Here is a 16204-nt window from a genome sequence, read left to right on the forward strand (position 1 = left end):
TGTGTGTGTGTGTGTGTGTCTGGCTGTAATGTCCACAGGGGTGTGTGGGTGTGTGTGTGTGTAGTGTGAGTGGGGATGTGAGGGTATTTGAAGCTCAGAAGATAATGTTTCAATCATCTGTTTGAACAGCTGGGATAAAAATCAAGCCTCATTCTACTTTGTCCATAGCCCAATCTTCCTTGTACCCTCCCGACCAATCACAAGACCTGTGTGATTCTGACTTTCTGCTGTTTTCCTCTGGTTGGAATTCTCCATTTGACACAATCCTATTCATTCGTTGGGTCCCGGTTACTCTTCTCCGTATTTTGGTTGCATTTGTACATATCACTGTTTCTACATCATGATAGAATCGCTTAAAAAATATTTCCACGCTAGATAGTGACTTCCTCTGGGACAGAGTTGATTCAGGCCTCTTGTAGCTTTAGTTCTAAAAAAAGTGCTTGGTGTAAATGGAAGGAAGGTGGTGTGGGAGTGGGGAGGAAGGGATAGTATTGGTCACTGTTTCACATCCAAGCCAGGCATCCGAAGGATCATTTTGTAATTCTTAAAATCTCATCTCACATATGCATACCCTGGCATTGTTCAGTACAATAGCCATTAGCCACATGTGGCTGAGCACTTGAAATGTGGCTAATTGGAGAAACTGAATTTTACTTTGATTTTAATTCACTAAAATAGAAAATTTTAAATTGATGTTCCATGTGGCTACTGGAAAACTTCTAAGTAAATTTGGAACAGATTGAGAGTGTGAAATCTACTTTTTCATCTGTTAATTTTGTAAACTCTAAATACAGAGCAAATATTTCCAAAGAAAATTTAGTGGACTGGAGATGCATTGTGAGCATAAGACACATACCAGATTCAAGGTGACACACACAAAGAACGTAAATATCTCATTAGTGATTTTATTTTGATTACATGTTGCAACAGTAATATTTTCAATATATTATTTAATTGACCTACGGGATGCCTTGTAAAGGCCAAGGGAAGCCATATTTAACAACACTCATTCCCCTCTATTACTGTTTTGCATTTTTTGGTTTACTTCTCTAGTTTGTTCTGTAGATTGCACCACGGTTGGGTTTCGACTTCTGGGAGTGGGTTCTCAGCGGACAGCCCCACACAGAACGTTCAGGGCTTTAACGACGGCTAGGATGAAAAGAAGGCGCTTGTAGCCTGCACAATCAGCCTTCACCAAAGGCGGATTCCGGGTCAGTTCTGCAGAAGAGAGAAAGACCCACTGGGCCAGAACCCGGTGACTCTACGAACGCCGCATCCGGCCCTGCAGGCGCTGGGGTAGCGGCAAGCCGCGCCCCCAGGGCCGCGCGGAAAACCCGGGCGCCGGAGCCGGGTGAGGCCGGGTGACGCTCTGCGCAGGCTCCGAGGGCTGGCGGGTGGCGCGGGGAGGCGGCGCGGGCGCTGCACGCCGCGCCGTTGTTGTGGTCCGGCCCCCGGCACGTGACCGCGGCCCGCCCCCGAGCGCGGCGCCGCCTCCCCATGACTCAGCACTTCGTGCCGGCTCGGTCCCCGGGGTCAAGCTGGGAGAGCCTGCGGGGGGTCGGAGTGCGCTCCGCCGCTCCCTCCCCCGAGGCGGCGGCGGCCGCGGGTGTAGCCGCCACCCTTGCAGTCTCTTCGGTTTTCCGGCCTCCGGGCAAAGAGAAAAAATGTATGGTGTTTCCCTGGGACAAGATCGCTCTGGGTTTCCCCTGAGTCAGCAGCTCCGCGGAGAACCTGCAGCTTGCCTTGAGTGAGGCGATGCGGGAGGCAGAGGGCCGTACTTAGGGGTCTCTAAGCCTCAAGTCGTTTGCAGGTGACCGGTCCAGCCCTTACTGCTCCGTTTGGCCTGAGCATCCGCTAGATGGTCTCTCGGGTGGTGTCATTTCAGCTCAGTCCAGTCGCTCAGTCGTGTCGGACTGTTTGCGACCCCACGGACTGCAGCATGCCAGGCCTCCCTTTGCGTCACCAACTCCCGGAGCTTGCTCAAGTCATGTCCATCAAGTCGGTGATGCGTCCTCTGTCGTCAACACCTTACTCTTTATGACTGCTTTATACCAAGCTCTTTGATCTGGAAGTCTATGAGCCCTGGTTGTTTCCTTGTTCTTGGATGAGGCTGCAGAGATCCAGTGAACAGGTCGTTGCTATGCAGAGTTGAACTGCAGTGTTTCAAAGCCTGTGCACTTCCTGCGTGAAGCTGAGAGCCTCCTTCCGTGACACACCTCTCCCCCAAAGACCTCTGGTCTGCCATGAGGGGCTTAAGATTTTCTTCCTTTTTAATTATTGGTAGGAAATAAACACACAGTGCTGTTAACTTCAGCGTACATGATGCAAATGACGTGGAAAGGATTTTTTTCCCTACAACCGCGTGGCGTTCAGCATTTGAATTGATTATGTTGAAGAAGGTCCCTAAGCCTTAAGATAGAAGAACAGTAGCCAGAAGAAGCTGCTTCACCCTAGCTCAGAGGGTAACCTGAGAGGATCTAAGCAAAGCTGTGTTGTCATCAGGGACCACCCCCTTCTCACTCTTCACCTGTTTCAGTGAGAATCTGGAGGAAATGTGGTTTCCTTTCCAACCAGCTCAGGTGTCAGTAGTACTAAATTAGTTGAAAAAAGTGCAGATCCTTTCGTATTGTGTAGTATTTCTAACACAGGATGCTGAGATACACAATTGTTATTTTAAGAAAAAAAACCTTTTAACTTGGTTTTCAAAAGCCAGCCCCTAGTTTATATGGATTAAAAATATATATGAACATGTTCTTTTTCATGTAGAGTTACAAAAGATCTGCTCAGTAAAGGGAAGGCCTCTATTAAGCTGGGAAAGCATGGGTGTGTAAAGAAGGTGGATAGGAGTCAGCAGGGGTGAGGTGAAAGATGTGGGCGTGAGAAACTAATTGGGACTTGAACCCATGTGCTGGGACTCAAACCCAGCCAAAACCCGTGGTACCTGGTTTTAGGACCTAATGAAGCTCAGGTTCTTGATGTCTCATTGCAGAAAGAATTCAGTGAGAGACAAAGTGATAGGTAAGAAATGGGTTTATTCAGATTCAGCAAGAAGCACACCCCACAGGCAGAGTGTGGGCCATTTCAGAGGGAGAGTGCGGCTGTGAAATGGGGCATGGTTAGTTTTTACAGGCTGGGTAATTTCATATGTTAATGAGTGGGGGAACTATTCCAACTATTTTTGGGAGGGGGCAGAGATTTCCAGGATTTGGGCCACCGCCCCGTCCTTGGTCTTTAGACAGTGCCTTGGAACTGTCATGGTGCCTCTGGGTGAGTCATTTCACTTGCTGATTGAGGATCAAGGTCTAGTCTTCTCTGCCATCTTGGTCCCATTTGGTTCTGATCAGTTTGTGTTGTGTCCTTGGGCTAGGTCATTCTTTCAAAAGTTGTGCCCTGCCCCTTTCCCTCCTGTTACAAAAGGGTGTCTTTAGAAGCAGGATGTCTCAGGAGAGGGACTTCCCTGGTGGTCCAGGTGGCTAACACTCTGTGCCCCTAATGCAGGGGGTCCGAGTTGGATCCCTAGTCAGGGAACTGGGTCCCACCTGTGCATCCTGCCCGTGACAACGAAGGTCCCTTGTGCGGTAGATAAATTTTTAAAAAAGAAAAAAAAAATCATCTCTCAGGAGACATGACTTGATGAAATCCAGAACACATGTAAAGAAGTTAATTTTTTTCTTTCTTTTTTTTTTTTAAAGTAGTATCATATTCTTGTGAGATGCTAGGGAAGAGGTAAGGGATTGGGTGGGCAACTTGGTAGCTCAGTTCAGTAGACTCACTTTCACCGGCGTGAAGTTAAAGAAACACGCCTTTTTATGATGGACACTTCCAAATAAGCGCAAAAGTAGGGAGAACATAGTGTCATCTACCCATTACCCATCTTCAGGGTTGCTGCACGGCTACTCTCGTTTGGGGTATTCCCCTCATTAGAGCAGATCTTACTGAGAATGATCTCCAGTGGTGAGCTCTAAATGAGCCCTTGCCTCGAAGAAAGAAAGAGGAACATGGGGATGAGAGTGATCCAGGAAGCTGGGAAGGAGTGAGCAGTCAGCTAATCTCTTACTGGAATCAGTTTCCTTCCTTCAGAAATTGGAGACAGTTGACGTTAACCAGTGGTTTTTATTCCAAATGTTTTAACTATTGTTATGAATTATGGGACCTTGAGTTTAAATCAAAGCCAAAAACAAAGCCAAAAAGCAATGCTTGTCACATGTAGTATAAACTATTTCACAATAGCTGGAATGGATAATTGTTGTGGTCAAAGTAGGCCCATTGTCAAAAGGAGTGTAAGGTCTTTCAAGCATGTATTTACCCTTTTAAAGATCCGTAATGTTAGTCTACACCCTTTTCTTCCCATTTCACTTACACTGGTTCACACGGATAAATGCAAACTTCATTCTAGGTTAAATGACATCAAATAATTCACCTTTGTCACATAGCAACCCATCATTTGTCGATGACGTGATGTGAAAAGGTGCTAACCATAATTACACATACAGAAAAAGGCAATTGTACTAAATACTGAGCAATTTTGCTTTGATAAGATCAATTCCTAACAGGAAAAAAAAATAATAATAATGTAATTTTTCTTCCTGAAGGTATTTTTTCCATACACAATACCCCTGCCATTCATTGTAGTACTTTGGCTAAAATGTAATAGGTACCTTTGGTGGTGGAGAATCAACTCATCTAAGATGTACCTTATCCAAGACTTCTTGATGGCCCAGTGGCTAAGACTTCATGCTCCCAATGCAGGGGGACCAATTTTAACCCCTGGTCAGGGGTTTACATCCCACATGCTGTAACTAAAGTTCTCGCATGCCGCAATGAAGGCCTGGTATAGCCAAATAAATAAGTAAGTGTTTTTTAAAAAGTAAAATGCGACTTATCCTATAAGTGCACAGGGCAGCCCCACACCATCATCCAGCTCAAAATGTCAGCAGTGAGAAACCTTGGTCTACGTGGATCAGGATTGATCTTGAGTATTGCATGGGTGCTTTTCCTTAAATCTTTGCAAGGATTTCTAAGTTCATCAGAATGGTTAGTTGAGACAAACTGAGTATATACAAAGGTTAGTATCTTTATTTGCAGTTAGCATGAACACAAATATGTACAACGGTCTAGTACATTCTTGGTCTGTAATGGGCTTAATGGAACTTACGGTAGGAGGCAGAGGGGAGGGCCCTTACTTTTATCCTGTTTCTGTTTTCCTCTTGGCTTCTAACTGCTCTAACTCTGGTCTGTTCTTCATAGCGTCTTATTTTCTGTTCATGTGAGATGAGTTATATACCTGTACCAATATTAACATTAAACTGAAGTGTTCTTAATCCCCTGTCTAGATTTCTTGAAAATTCAGTTTTAAAGAATGGAAACTCATTAGCTCCCTTAAAAGCTCTGTTCCTACTAGACAGGAAGTATGGTACATATGTGATCTGGCCACCCAAGGTACAAAGGTACTTTTCTCTTTAAAAAAAAAAACTTTTGGCCGCACCGTGCAGCATGTGGGATCTTAGTGAGCAGGAATCGAACCCTTGCCCCTTGCAGCCGAAGTGTGGAGTCTTAACCACACTTTTAGCACCAGGATGTCCCCAAGATGGCTGTTCTCTTGCTTCCTGTCCACCCCCTGCTCTGCCAGCGCCTACTCCACCTATACCATACTCACAGGACTGACTTCCTACATACTTGCCTCCCCAGCTAGTGACTGTCCTAACTTTAGATTAGAACATCTCCATCATGACAGTTTATCAGAAGGGCAGTGGAGGGGTGTGCCTCTCTGCTTGTTTCCCTGGTAATCTATGAGCCAAGCTAACACCAATTCCTCTATAACCGGTAGCCCGCCCCAGCACACATACCCCTCCTACCCCCACCCCCCACCCCCATCAAAGACTGCCACGTGGTGGGGTGTTGCTCCAGGACCTTGCTTCCCACGTTCGAGCTCCCCCATTCATTAAACCATTGATGTCTCCATTGCTGACTCTAGGCTCTTTCTTTGGTTTCGAAGTTGGCCTTCAGGACTTGTAGGCCTGCTGGTTGCAGCCTGACAGCATCCTGGAAGAAAGCTCAGTTTGAGAATTGGAATTCCAGCTCTGCCCACCTTTAACCCTGGGCAATAGTTTGCTGATTGATTGTAAAGATTGAAAATAACATGCAAAACGTCTGACACAAGTTAGGTAGAGGCTCTTGAAATGGTTATTTCTTTTGCATTAGCCAAGGCAGGGGAGGGATTTCCGGAGGACCAGCACTATTGTATTCAAGGACCAGTGAGTTCACAAAGCATCTTCCAAGCCATGGATGCTTCTTTTCTGGAAAGGCCAACAGATACTGGGCTGTAAACACTGGGATTCAAAGCTCTCCACTGGCCACTGAAATTTGCCTCTCTGACACTTTCATTTTTAAGGTTTTGTGATTTCTTCTAGTGTCTTTTTGGGAAGGGTGATTCAGTTAAACCTCCATGGGCTTCTTCTACCATATTTCTCCCCAAGAAGAAGCCTGGACAAAGTGGAGATCGGTTTGCCACCCAACAGCTTCCTCCGTGGTGGCGGGTGGGGGATGTTGTAAGGACGTCAAGGAGGGCAGGTCCCAGCTCGTGGCAGCATGGGCCAGTGAGTTCACAAAATGAGTTGTCATGAAGCATCTCTTGGGATGGGCAGCCCCGCCCAGCCTTGCTTTGTTTTACAAATTTAAAGCAGGACCTGATCTGGGTGACCAGAGCCTCCTGGTCCGTTTACATCTCACTGTGGGTGGCAGCATCATTTGCAATAAGAATATTCTCCTTTTTAAGGTGCCCTGGTGGCTCAGATGGTAAAGAATCTGTCTGCAATGCAGAAGACCCAGGTTTGATTCCTGGTTCAGGAATATCCCCCCCATCCCCCACCTGGGAGAAGGGAATGGCAACCCACTCCAGTGTTCTTGCCTGGAGAATTCCTTGGACAGAGGAGCCTGGCGGGCTACAGTCCATGGGGCAAAGAGTTTGAAGCAACTGAGTGACTAACAGTTTCAATTTTCAGTGTCATAAAAAAGTTTGGGAACAACTTCTGTAAGTAAGAGCCCATTTCACAGAAGAGGAGGCTGAGGCTCACAGATTATTCCATCCTCAAAGGCCATACTTAGAAACAGCAAAACCGGGGTTTGATACCAGGCCTGTTTGCCTTCAAAGGCCAAGTTCATTCCTCACACTGCTTAAAAAAAAAAAACTGAGTAAACAGTAATATCTAAATTTTGAATAGGCCTTTATGGCCTACCAAGTGCTTTGACAGAAGAAGAGGGGAGTTAAGGGGGTGAGGGAATGAAGGTGTCTCATATACCTAACCTGCATCCAGGGCTTCCCATCAACCGTTTTATTGAATGTTAACTGTGTGCATTCTGGATTCACAGAACTTATAGTAGATGGCCTTGCTTTGTTTTACAAATTTAAGTTGCTCAGCCATCATTTTCTCTCCATGCCCCACTAGTTCTAAGAACAAGCACTACTAATTACTCACATTTGTGTATGACAGGGTAGCTTTCACATATGTTTGATATCTCATTTGGTTCTTAAATCACTCCCTGTGGAGTTGGGCAATTTTACAAGGAGGAAACTGAGGCTGAGAGGTTATCTAGCTTACCCCCAAGTGGCACCACTAGCGTGAGGTCGGGCTGGGAACTACTTAATCACTGGTCCAGCTCTGGCAGCGCCTGGCAGTGAGCGTTGGTTCTTGAGTGTTTCGCACTAACCGAGTGCTTCAAGACTTGAAGTTCAGGGGGGAGGGATAGAGTAGAGGATTGGGATTGACACATACACACTGCCAGATACAAAACAGATTATTAATAAAAATCTACTGTGTATATTTGGTGCAGCAGAGATGCATGCAACATGGTAAATCCACTATACTCAATAAAAATTAATTTGTAGGAAGATAGCTTTGAAGTTTAGCAGATAGCTTCCTCCTATCCTCCCTTTCCAAAATATCCCCAATCAACAGGGGAAAAAATAAAAGTAAATAAATAGAAGAAGAGGAAGAAAAACCACCAAAATGTTCTCAAGCAATTGTCTTTCAAGAACAAATACAAAAGGAAGGCTGGCCCAGGAAATAGCTTTCTTCTCTGGGTAGAGAAGCCGCCGGCCTGGTGCAGGTGGTGACGTCATCATCTCTCTCCGTCATCATCTCACCCAGCTCCGTCAGGTGATGGCTTGACCGCCCAGCTTCAGCCCATCTTTTCCCAAAGACTGTCCTAACTGTACCCTCACCTGACCTCCTGCCTGCAGGCTGACTTCACACATAGGCTGTCTTAGTATGTAAGCCTCCCTTTTCACCAGACTATATAATCTTATAGAATTTTAATATGACTTCCTTTTAGAGGTAGGGAGACTGAGCTGGAGAAAAGTTCAATGATAGAACTTATACTTAAACCTGGGTCTTTTGACAGAACATTCAGGACCTTTCTTGCCCCAAGAGTGATGCCTTCATTTCATATGGTAGAGACTTTCAGAATCAGATAATCATCTTTACCGGCTTAAGAGTAGACACAAGAAACTCTTAAACTTGACGTCTTTAGTTTTTGTACATTTCTGTTTTCTCTCTCTATGTATTTTAATTTCTTTGTCCAGGGCTTTTGCGTATTTAAAGAATTGTTTAAGTCATGTGCTGCTGGATGAAGATAGGGAGAAAGACTGGATGAGAGATAACAGTACCATGGAAACTGCTAGAAGACCCTCAAGAAATGATTTCTTTTTAAAGGAAAATATTCAGTAAGTATGCTCCTTAAAGTAAACCCATGAGTGTAAAACAAGCCACTCCTTTTTAGTACTATTCACTAAAACTCATGGTATAGAAAATAAATTTCTCTGTCCAGAGATGTCTCTCAAGCACATAAACCAGGCCCTTTATCCTGCCGAGGAAAACCAAATGTAACTTGTGTGAGAGCTCACGAGCCATTTTCATGTACAGGGAGAGGTCAGGGGGGGTCACGTTCCTGTAGTTGCAGATGTGTGTGTTGGCGGAAATTCAGGAGGTTTTCTGAGTTGTAAGTAAAATGCAAGGGTGACATTAAATTATTTATTTCTGGCTGTGCTGGCTCTTCACTGCTGCACGCGGGCTTTCGGTGAGTGGGGGCTACTCCCTCGTTGCAGTGCCTTCTCACTGGGGTGTCCTCTCTTGTTGCGGGGCACTGGCTCTAGGCAACGGGCTCAGTATTTGCAGCACGTGGGATCCTCCAAGACCAGGGGTCAAACCTGTGTCCCCATGGCTAGATTTAAAACGGATAAGCAACAAGGAACTGCTGTATGGCGCATGGAACTCTGCTCAATGTTATGTGGCAGCCTGGATGGGAGGGGTTTTTGGGGAGGGGAGAATGGATGTATGTTTATATATGACTGTTCACCTGAAACTATCACAGCATTGTTAATTGGCTAGACTCCAATATAAAATAAAAAGTTTTTTAAAAAAATTGCAGGGGTGATAGCAAGAGCTAAAACCTCGGGTGTGAGAATTTGTCCTTGAAGATAAGATTCCTACTGAAGTTAAATTTAGTTGCTGTCTTCTTTTCACTATGCAAAACAAATACCTAAAAAATCTCTTACAGATATCCTTTAATATTTAAGAACATGAATTAAATACGTCCACAAAGTAGCTCTGAAATGAGTACCAATGTTGATCTGGGCTGCAAAGAACTTTTGGATGTTTAGATGATACATAGTTATATCATGGAGGCAATGTTCTGCCAGTCGGATTAAATGTGTGCTTGATCATTTAACAAATATTTATTAAGTACTCACTCGGTGCAGGTCCTGTTCATGGTACTGGAGACTTTGGATGAATGGGAAGGACCACAATTCTGTTCTCATGAACTTTCCTTCTAGAGGGAGAAGGCAGACGGTAAACAGGAGAATAGATGCAATGATTTTTAGGTGCCACTTTGAAGAAAGCAATAGAGAACAGTAATTGTTGCTGTGATGATTTATGTGTGCTAGACTTTCTTGTGGTTAGTTTTACAAATGATTTAACTACCAGTCCTGTGATTTTGCAGGCCAAAAAAGCTGCCAGCTCTAGAGAATGTTCCTTTGCTCCTGCCTGGGCTTCCCGGGTGGCGCTAGTGGTAAAGAACCCTCCTGCCAACGTAGGAGACGTTACAGACGTGGGTTTGATCCCTGGGTCGGGAAGATCCCCTGGAGGAGGCCATGGCAACGCACTCCAGTATTTTTGCCTGGAGAATCCCATGGACAGAAGAGCCTGGGGGGGGGGGGTGGGGGGCGGGGGGGGGGTGGGGGTGGGGGGCTACAGTCCATGGGGTCGAAAAAGAGTTGGACATTCCTGAAGCAATTTAGCATGCACATACCTGCTAGGGCTGAACTCTATTAGCTGAAGTAGAGTTTTTTTTTCCTCCCTTTTCCTTCAGGTAGGGCATATAGTATCCTTAAATTTCTTCAAAATGAGATAATCATTGTAATTGCTATTGAAAGACAGATGCTTTAGTTACCTTTGATAGTTTGTTATGAATCTCTAGATCTTAGAAGCATAGTATTTAAACAGTTTCTAAAACCTAAAATATTTATGAAAGATTTATGGTGAGATTTAAGTATGCCAAAATAGTGTCAAAATGTTAAAGAATATTTGATGTGAGGTTCATTAAATTGACTCAACACATTATATGGGTCAATGATGGTTTTTTTTTTTTTTAATTTACTTGGGTTGAAAATGATAATTAATGGCATTGCCTTGAATTAATGGCATTGCCTGCATTGAGAGCACAAGAAAGAATGTTCCTTTCACTGAGTGTTGGAGGCATCTAAACTGTAAAACCAGAGGGAAAAGTACAAATAGTTCCATTTTCCAGATATTTGGTACATTTGAAGATGTCAAATTTGTAAGCAACAAGTAATTTAATCCATATTATATTATGCCCAAGTTTGTTTATAAATCCTGTTTGTTTTTTTTTTCTCATAAGAAACAAACATAAACTGTGCTTCTTCAAGATGGAACTCCCAGCAAGAGTTTTCCCTTTTATCCATATTTATATTTTATAGTTGTAAAAAGGAGATTCAGGTCACCCCATTTTAACTAGGGTAATATGTTCTGAGGTTTCTGAGTTTTTGTTTTCAAGTTATGGCTAGTTTATATCATTGTGGGGCTGTTTTATATTCAGATGATTATATGGTAGTTTATTTAAAAGGTAAAAAGAAATGCCAACGTAAGCCTTCAAATATTTACTTCAATTTTTTAAAGTCTGTTAACATTAATTCAGGTAACATGTTACTACATGATTAATGAAAGCTGAATTTCTTTTAACCGTATTTAGAAAGAAGACTGTTGAAATTAAAAAAAAACAATGACTATTATGTTTTGTTTCCTCTGAGGCTTGTAGTTTAGTAATCGCCTTAGTAATGCAATCCAGAGTCACAGAGGAAGGGAATAAAAACTAGTCTATAATATGAGGCTGCTGCTGCTGCTGCTGCTAAGTTGCTTCAGTCGTGTCCGACTCTGTGCGACTCCATAGAGCGTGCAGCCACCACGCTCCCCTGTCCCTGGGATTCTCCAGGCAAGAACACTGGAGTGGGTTGCCATTTCTTTCTCCAATGCAAGAAAGTGAAAAGTGAAAGTGAAGTCGCTCAGTCGTGCCCGACTCTTAGCAAACCCATGGACTGCAGCCCACCAGGCTCCTCCGTCCATGGGATTTTCTAGGCAAGAGTACAGGAGTGGGGTGCCATTGATAATATGAGGAGTTATCAGGAAAAGGCAGAGAAGGAAAGAATTGAGGGGAAAATTAAAGAAAGAAGAAAGGGAAGAGATTCACTTGGCTGTACAGCAGAAACTGACACAACATTGTAAAGCAACTATACTCCAGTGAAAAATAAAAAGAAAGAAAAAGGGACGAAAGAAAGAAAAGAAAACCAGGGAGAGCCTGGAGCAGCGTCTTGGGTTCCTTACCGAGCTCATTCTCTCAGAAACTAGTGTGCTAGTGACAGAGCTCGGAGAAGATACAGACGAAGATGCAGGCTTAGGGCACAGACCTGTGGACACAGTGTGGGAAGGAGAGGGTGGGGCCCATTGAGAGAGGAGCGTGGACACATAGCCATCCCCATGCGGAAAATAGAGAACCTGTGGGAATGTGCTGTGGGACTCAAGAGCTCAGCCCAGTGCTCTACGACAGCCTGGAGGGGTGGGGAGGGAGGGAGGGAGGGTCCCGAGGAGGGCACACGAGTGTACCTGTGGCCCATTCATGCTGATGGATGGCGGGAACCAGCACGATAGTGTGAAGCAATTATCCGCCAATACATTTTTTCTTAAAAAAAAGTAAGGAAAGAAACTGCAAATGGTAACAGTTCCAGCCACCGAGTTATTGTGAGGTTTAAACAGCATAACATATATGAAAGGGTCTCAAAAAAATTCTCTACAGAAGAAGGTTCTCTGCAGGTACTACAGGCAGACCTCTGAGAGATTAGGAGTGGGTTTGGTTCAGACCACCACAATAAGCAAATATCAACACAGTGAGTCACATGAATATTTTGGTTTCCCACTGCATATAAAAGTTACATTTACATTATACTGTAGTCTATTAAGAGCGACATCACTATGTCTTAAAAAATGTAAAGTTTTAAGTTAAAAAAATACTCTATTTCTAAAAAAAGGTAACCATCATCTGAGTCTTAAGCAGGTTTTAGTAGTAACATCGAAGATCACTGATCATGGCTCACTATAATAAACATAATAGTAATGAAACAGTGTAAGCTATTGAAAGAATTTTTAAAAATGAGAGGCAGGGACATGAAGTGAGCAAATGGTATTGAAGAAATGGCATGTTAGGCTTGCTTGATGTGGGGTTGTCACAAACCTTCAATTTGTGAAAAAATGCAGCATCTTCAAAGTGTAATAAAAAGAGGAGTGCCTGTATTAATAAAAGATATGGGCCTATTTACCAATTTATTTCTAAAACTATATTTGAGGTTTTTCCAGGGGCCTCCCAAGCCAATCTCAAGCACAGAGAGTAAGACGGACATCCTTTATCTTCTGAGAAAGCTTGCAGTGTCTCAGTACTCATACTGGCTGCATACAGCGTACAGGAGGAGCAGAACAGGATCTCTTTGATTAGTGTCTATTGTTAACAGAAAAACAAACCAAAGCTATAGTTGTGCATATTTAAGATACAGTATCTCATTGGGAAGATCCTGGGTAGGTGATACATTCTATGACTAGAACAGATGAAAGAAGCCGATTCATCTAATTCAAGGCCAGGATCCAATAACTATAGAGGCTGCACCGCATTCACCGAGGCCATAGTTTGTGCGTGTGAGTGTGTTCAAACTCTTCAGCATCCTTTCATTTAATTCTCACCACCATCATGTGGGGCCCAGCAGTAAGAACTCCACGCGGCAGTTGGAAAAAGCAGTCTTTAAGGATTTAAGCATATTTAAAAGTTACCTATCAAGTAAATGGCAGAATTCAAATTCAAATCCAGGTATTTACTGCCTTGCCTCTTGCCTTCAGCTCTCTGGACATCCCTGCTCTTTTCCAGGCAAAGGGGATCAAAGTCAAGGGGCCCAGGGCTCTCCTGCAGAGTCAGCTGTTGGCCCTGTGGGTGCTGGAGTCAGAGGTCTTTTTCCCCCATCCCATCCCCATGTTCTGTAGCATTTCTAGAGAATGTCTATGTGCCTTCTCCTGTCTTGGGATGGTGGCACCATCATTAAGGGAAGCCCTCTTTAACTGCTGCTTCTCAGAGATGGGTCTCCTAGTTCCAGAGGTTGGTGAACACTTTGCAGGGGTTAATGGAGGAGCTCAGAAGTGTTGAGTGCTAAAAAGAGAAAGAGAGATACAGTAGGAATTTGGGAGTAACACCCCTGTATGTAATATAGATAACCAACAAGGACCTACTATATAGCACATGGAACTCTACTCAATAATTTGTAATAATCTATATGGGAAAATGGAAATAATCTGAAAAAGAATATATTCAGAATCATTTTGCTCTATATTTGAAACAAAATGTTGTAAATCAACTGTACTTCTATAATTTTTTTTTTTTTAAGGGAAAGAGGCAGGAAAAGGAATAAGGTTAGGGTAGTGAGGGAATATAAAGAGATTGCCTGCTGGATGCCCTGTACTGGGCTAGGTGCTGGGACAAAGAAGTAAACAAAAGGCAGGGTAGTTCTCTTTCCATTTACAGCCAGGTTGGGTAGAAAGAAAGTGGTGTTAAGAGATGTGTGAGTTAATGGGCTTCCCTGGTGGCTCAGACAGTAAAGAACCTACCTACAATTCGGGGGACTCGAGTTTGATCAGTGGGTTGGGAAGATCTCCGAAGGAGGGAATGGCAACCCACTCCAGTATTCATGCCTGGAGTATTCCACAAACAGAGGTGCTGTTGTCCCTGGGGTCACTAAGAGTTAGACACAACTGAGCAACTAACACCTTCATGACAGTAAAAGAGTGCTATGGCAAGGAGTAAGGAAAGGAGGATACAGTTAAGATGAGAGATAGTTTCACAAAAACCCCTATGAGATAGTGATATTTAAAACAAGATATTTATAAACTGATTCTGAAAAACTTGTATATTGATGATTCTAGAATAATGTAACTATTAACCTTTGATGGAAGTTATGAATAATAGTAGGAAATGCATTTATTTTTATTACATATGCATAGTATAGCTTTTAAGAGTAAATAGCAGCTATAAGGAAATACTTCTATATCTGCTATAATCAAAAATTTTAAGGAACTCTTATTTTATTATTTTCATATTACCTGGAGTAAGCCATAATAAAATATCAATTGTTTTGTGAAAAGAGTTCTGTTTTCCTCCTATCCTGCAATTAACCAAAGTTTGACTCCTTCTGTACATATAATAGCAATTATCTTCTCACCATTTCATATATCTTTTTTACGATTTTTAAAAATTGTTTTATTTATTTATTTATTTTTGGCTGTGCTGGGTCTCTGTTGCTTTGTGCAGGCTTTCTCTAGGTTCAGCAAGCAGGGGCTGCTCTCTGTCGCCGTGTAGGAGCTTCTCACTGATGTGGCTCCTCTTCTGTCCGAGCACAGGCTCTAGGCACTCAGGCTTCATCAGATGCAGCGCTTGGGCCCTGCAGCTGTGGTGCACGGGTTTAGTTGCTCTGAGATGTGTGGGATCTTCCTGGACCAGGGATCGAACCTGTGTCCTCTGCATTGGCAAGCAGATTCCTATCTACTGTGCCTCCAGGGAAGTCCTAATACATCTGTTTTAATATTAATAGTCTACATCTGGGCTACATCTCATTTTTAATTCTTATTTATATAACCCCATAGTGTTTTGCTTCCAATAAAATGTTAGTTAAATAATTGGTTTAGGGTACATCTACATTTACTTGGAGACTAAATAGATAAAAATTTAGCAACTTTTAATGGTCAAATAAAGCAGTTAGAAAGCTTTTCCAAAAAAAAAACACACGTAGTCTTGCCCTACCTTTTGAGTATGAATTATCACCTTATTATTGAAAGTTACTCCTTTTAAACAGTATGGAGAGTTCACTATAAGTTATACATGGGTTCTCAACTGTGAAACTGTGAAGAGGGTTAGTGCCTCTAATCCCATCCTTAGTCAGGGGTCAAATGTAATGGCATCTTAGAATTGGCAAAATATGGCATGACGTACATGGTGACTTCAGCAACAAGTCTTGCTTTCATCCACCTGGGGTATAAAATGAAATGTCATTAATTAAAAAATTGTATTGGAGTATAATTGATTACAATTTGTGTTAGTTTCAGGTATACAGGAAAATGAATCAGTTATATGTATACATGCTGCTGCTGCTAATAAGTCACTTCAGTCGGGTCCGACTCTGTGCGGCCCCATAGACAGCAGCCCACCAGGCTCCCCTGTCCCTGGGATTCTCCAGGCAAGAACGCTGGAATGGGTTGCCATTTCCTTTTCCAATGTATGAAAGTGAAAAGTGAAAGTGAAGTCGCTCAGTCGTGTCCGACCCTCAGTGACCCCATGGACTGCAGCCTTCCAGGCTCCTCAGTCCATGGGATTCTCCAGGCTACAGCCACTCTTTTTAAAATTCTTTTCCTGTGTATGATCTACAGAGTACTAAACAGTTTCTCCTGCGCTCTACAGTAGGTCCTTACTAGTTACCTATTTTATAGATAGCAGTGTGTGAATATTAATTGTAATATTAATTTTATATGTAGTGTGTGATATTAATTTTTAATATCCAATTTGTCATGATTCTTCGCCCCAGAATGCGATGGTTGACCTCAGCCCC

The sequence above is a fragment of the Oryx dammah genome, unplaced genomic scaffold (assembly GCF_014754425.2).
Source record: "Oryx dammah isolate SB20612 unplaced genomic scaffold, SCBI_Odam_1.1 HiC_scaffold_11, whole genome shotgun sequence".
Lineage (NCBI taxonomy): Eukaryota > Metazoa > Chordata > Mammalia > Artiodactyla > Bovidae > Oryx > Oryx dammah.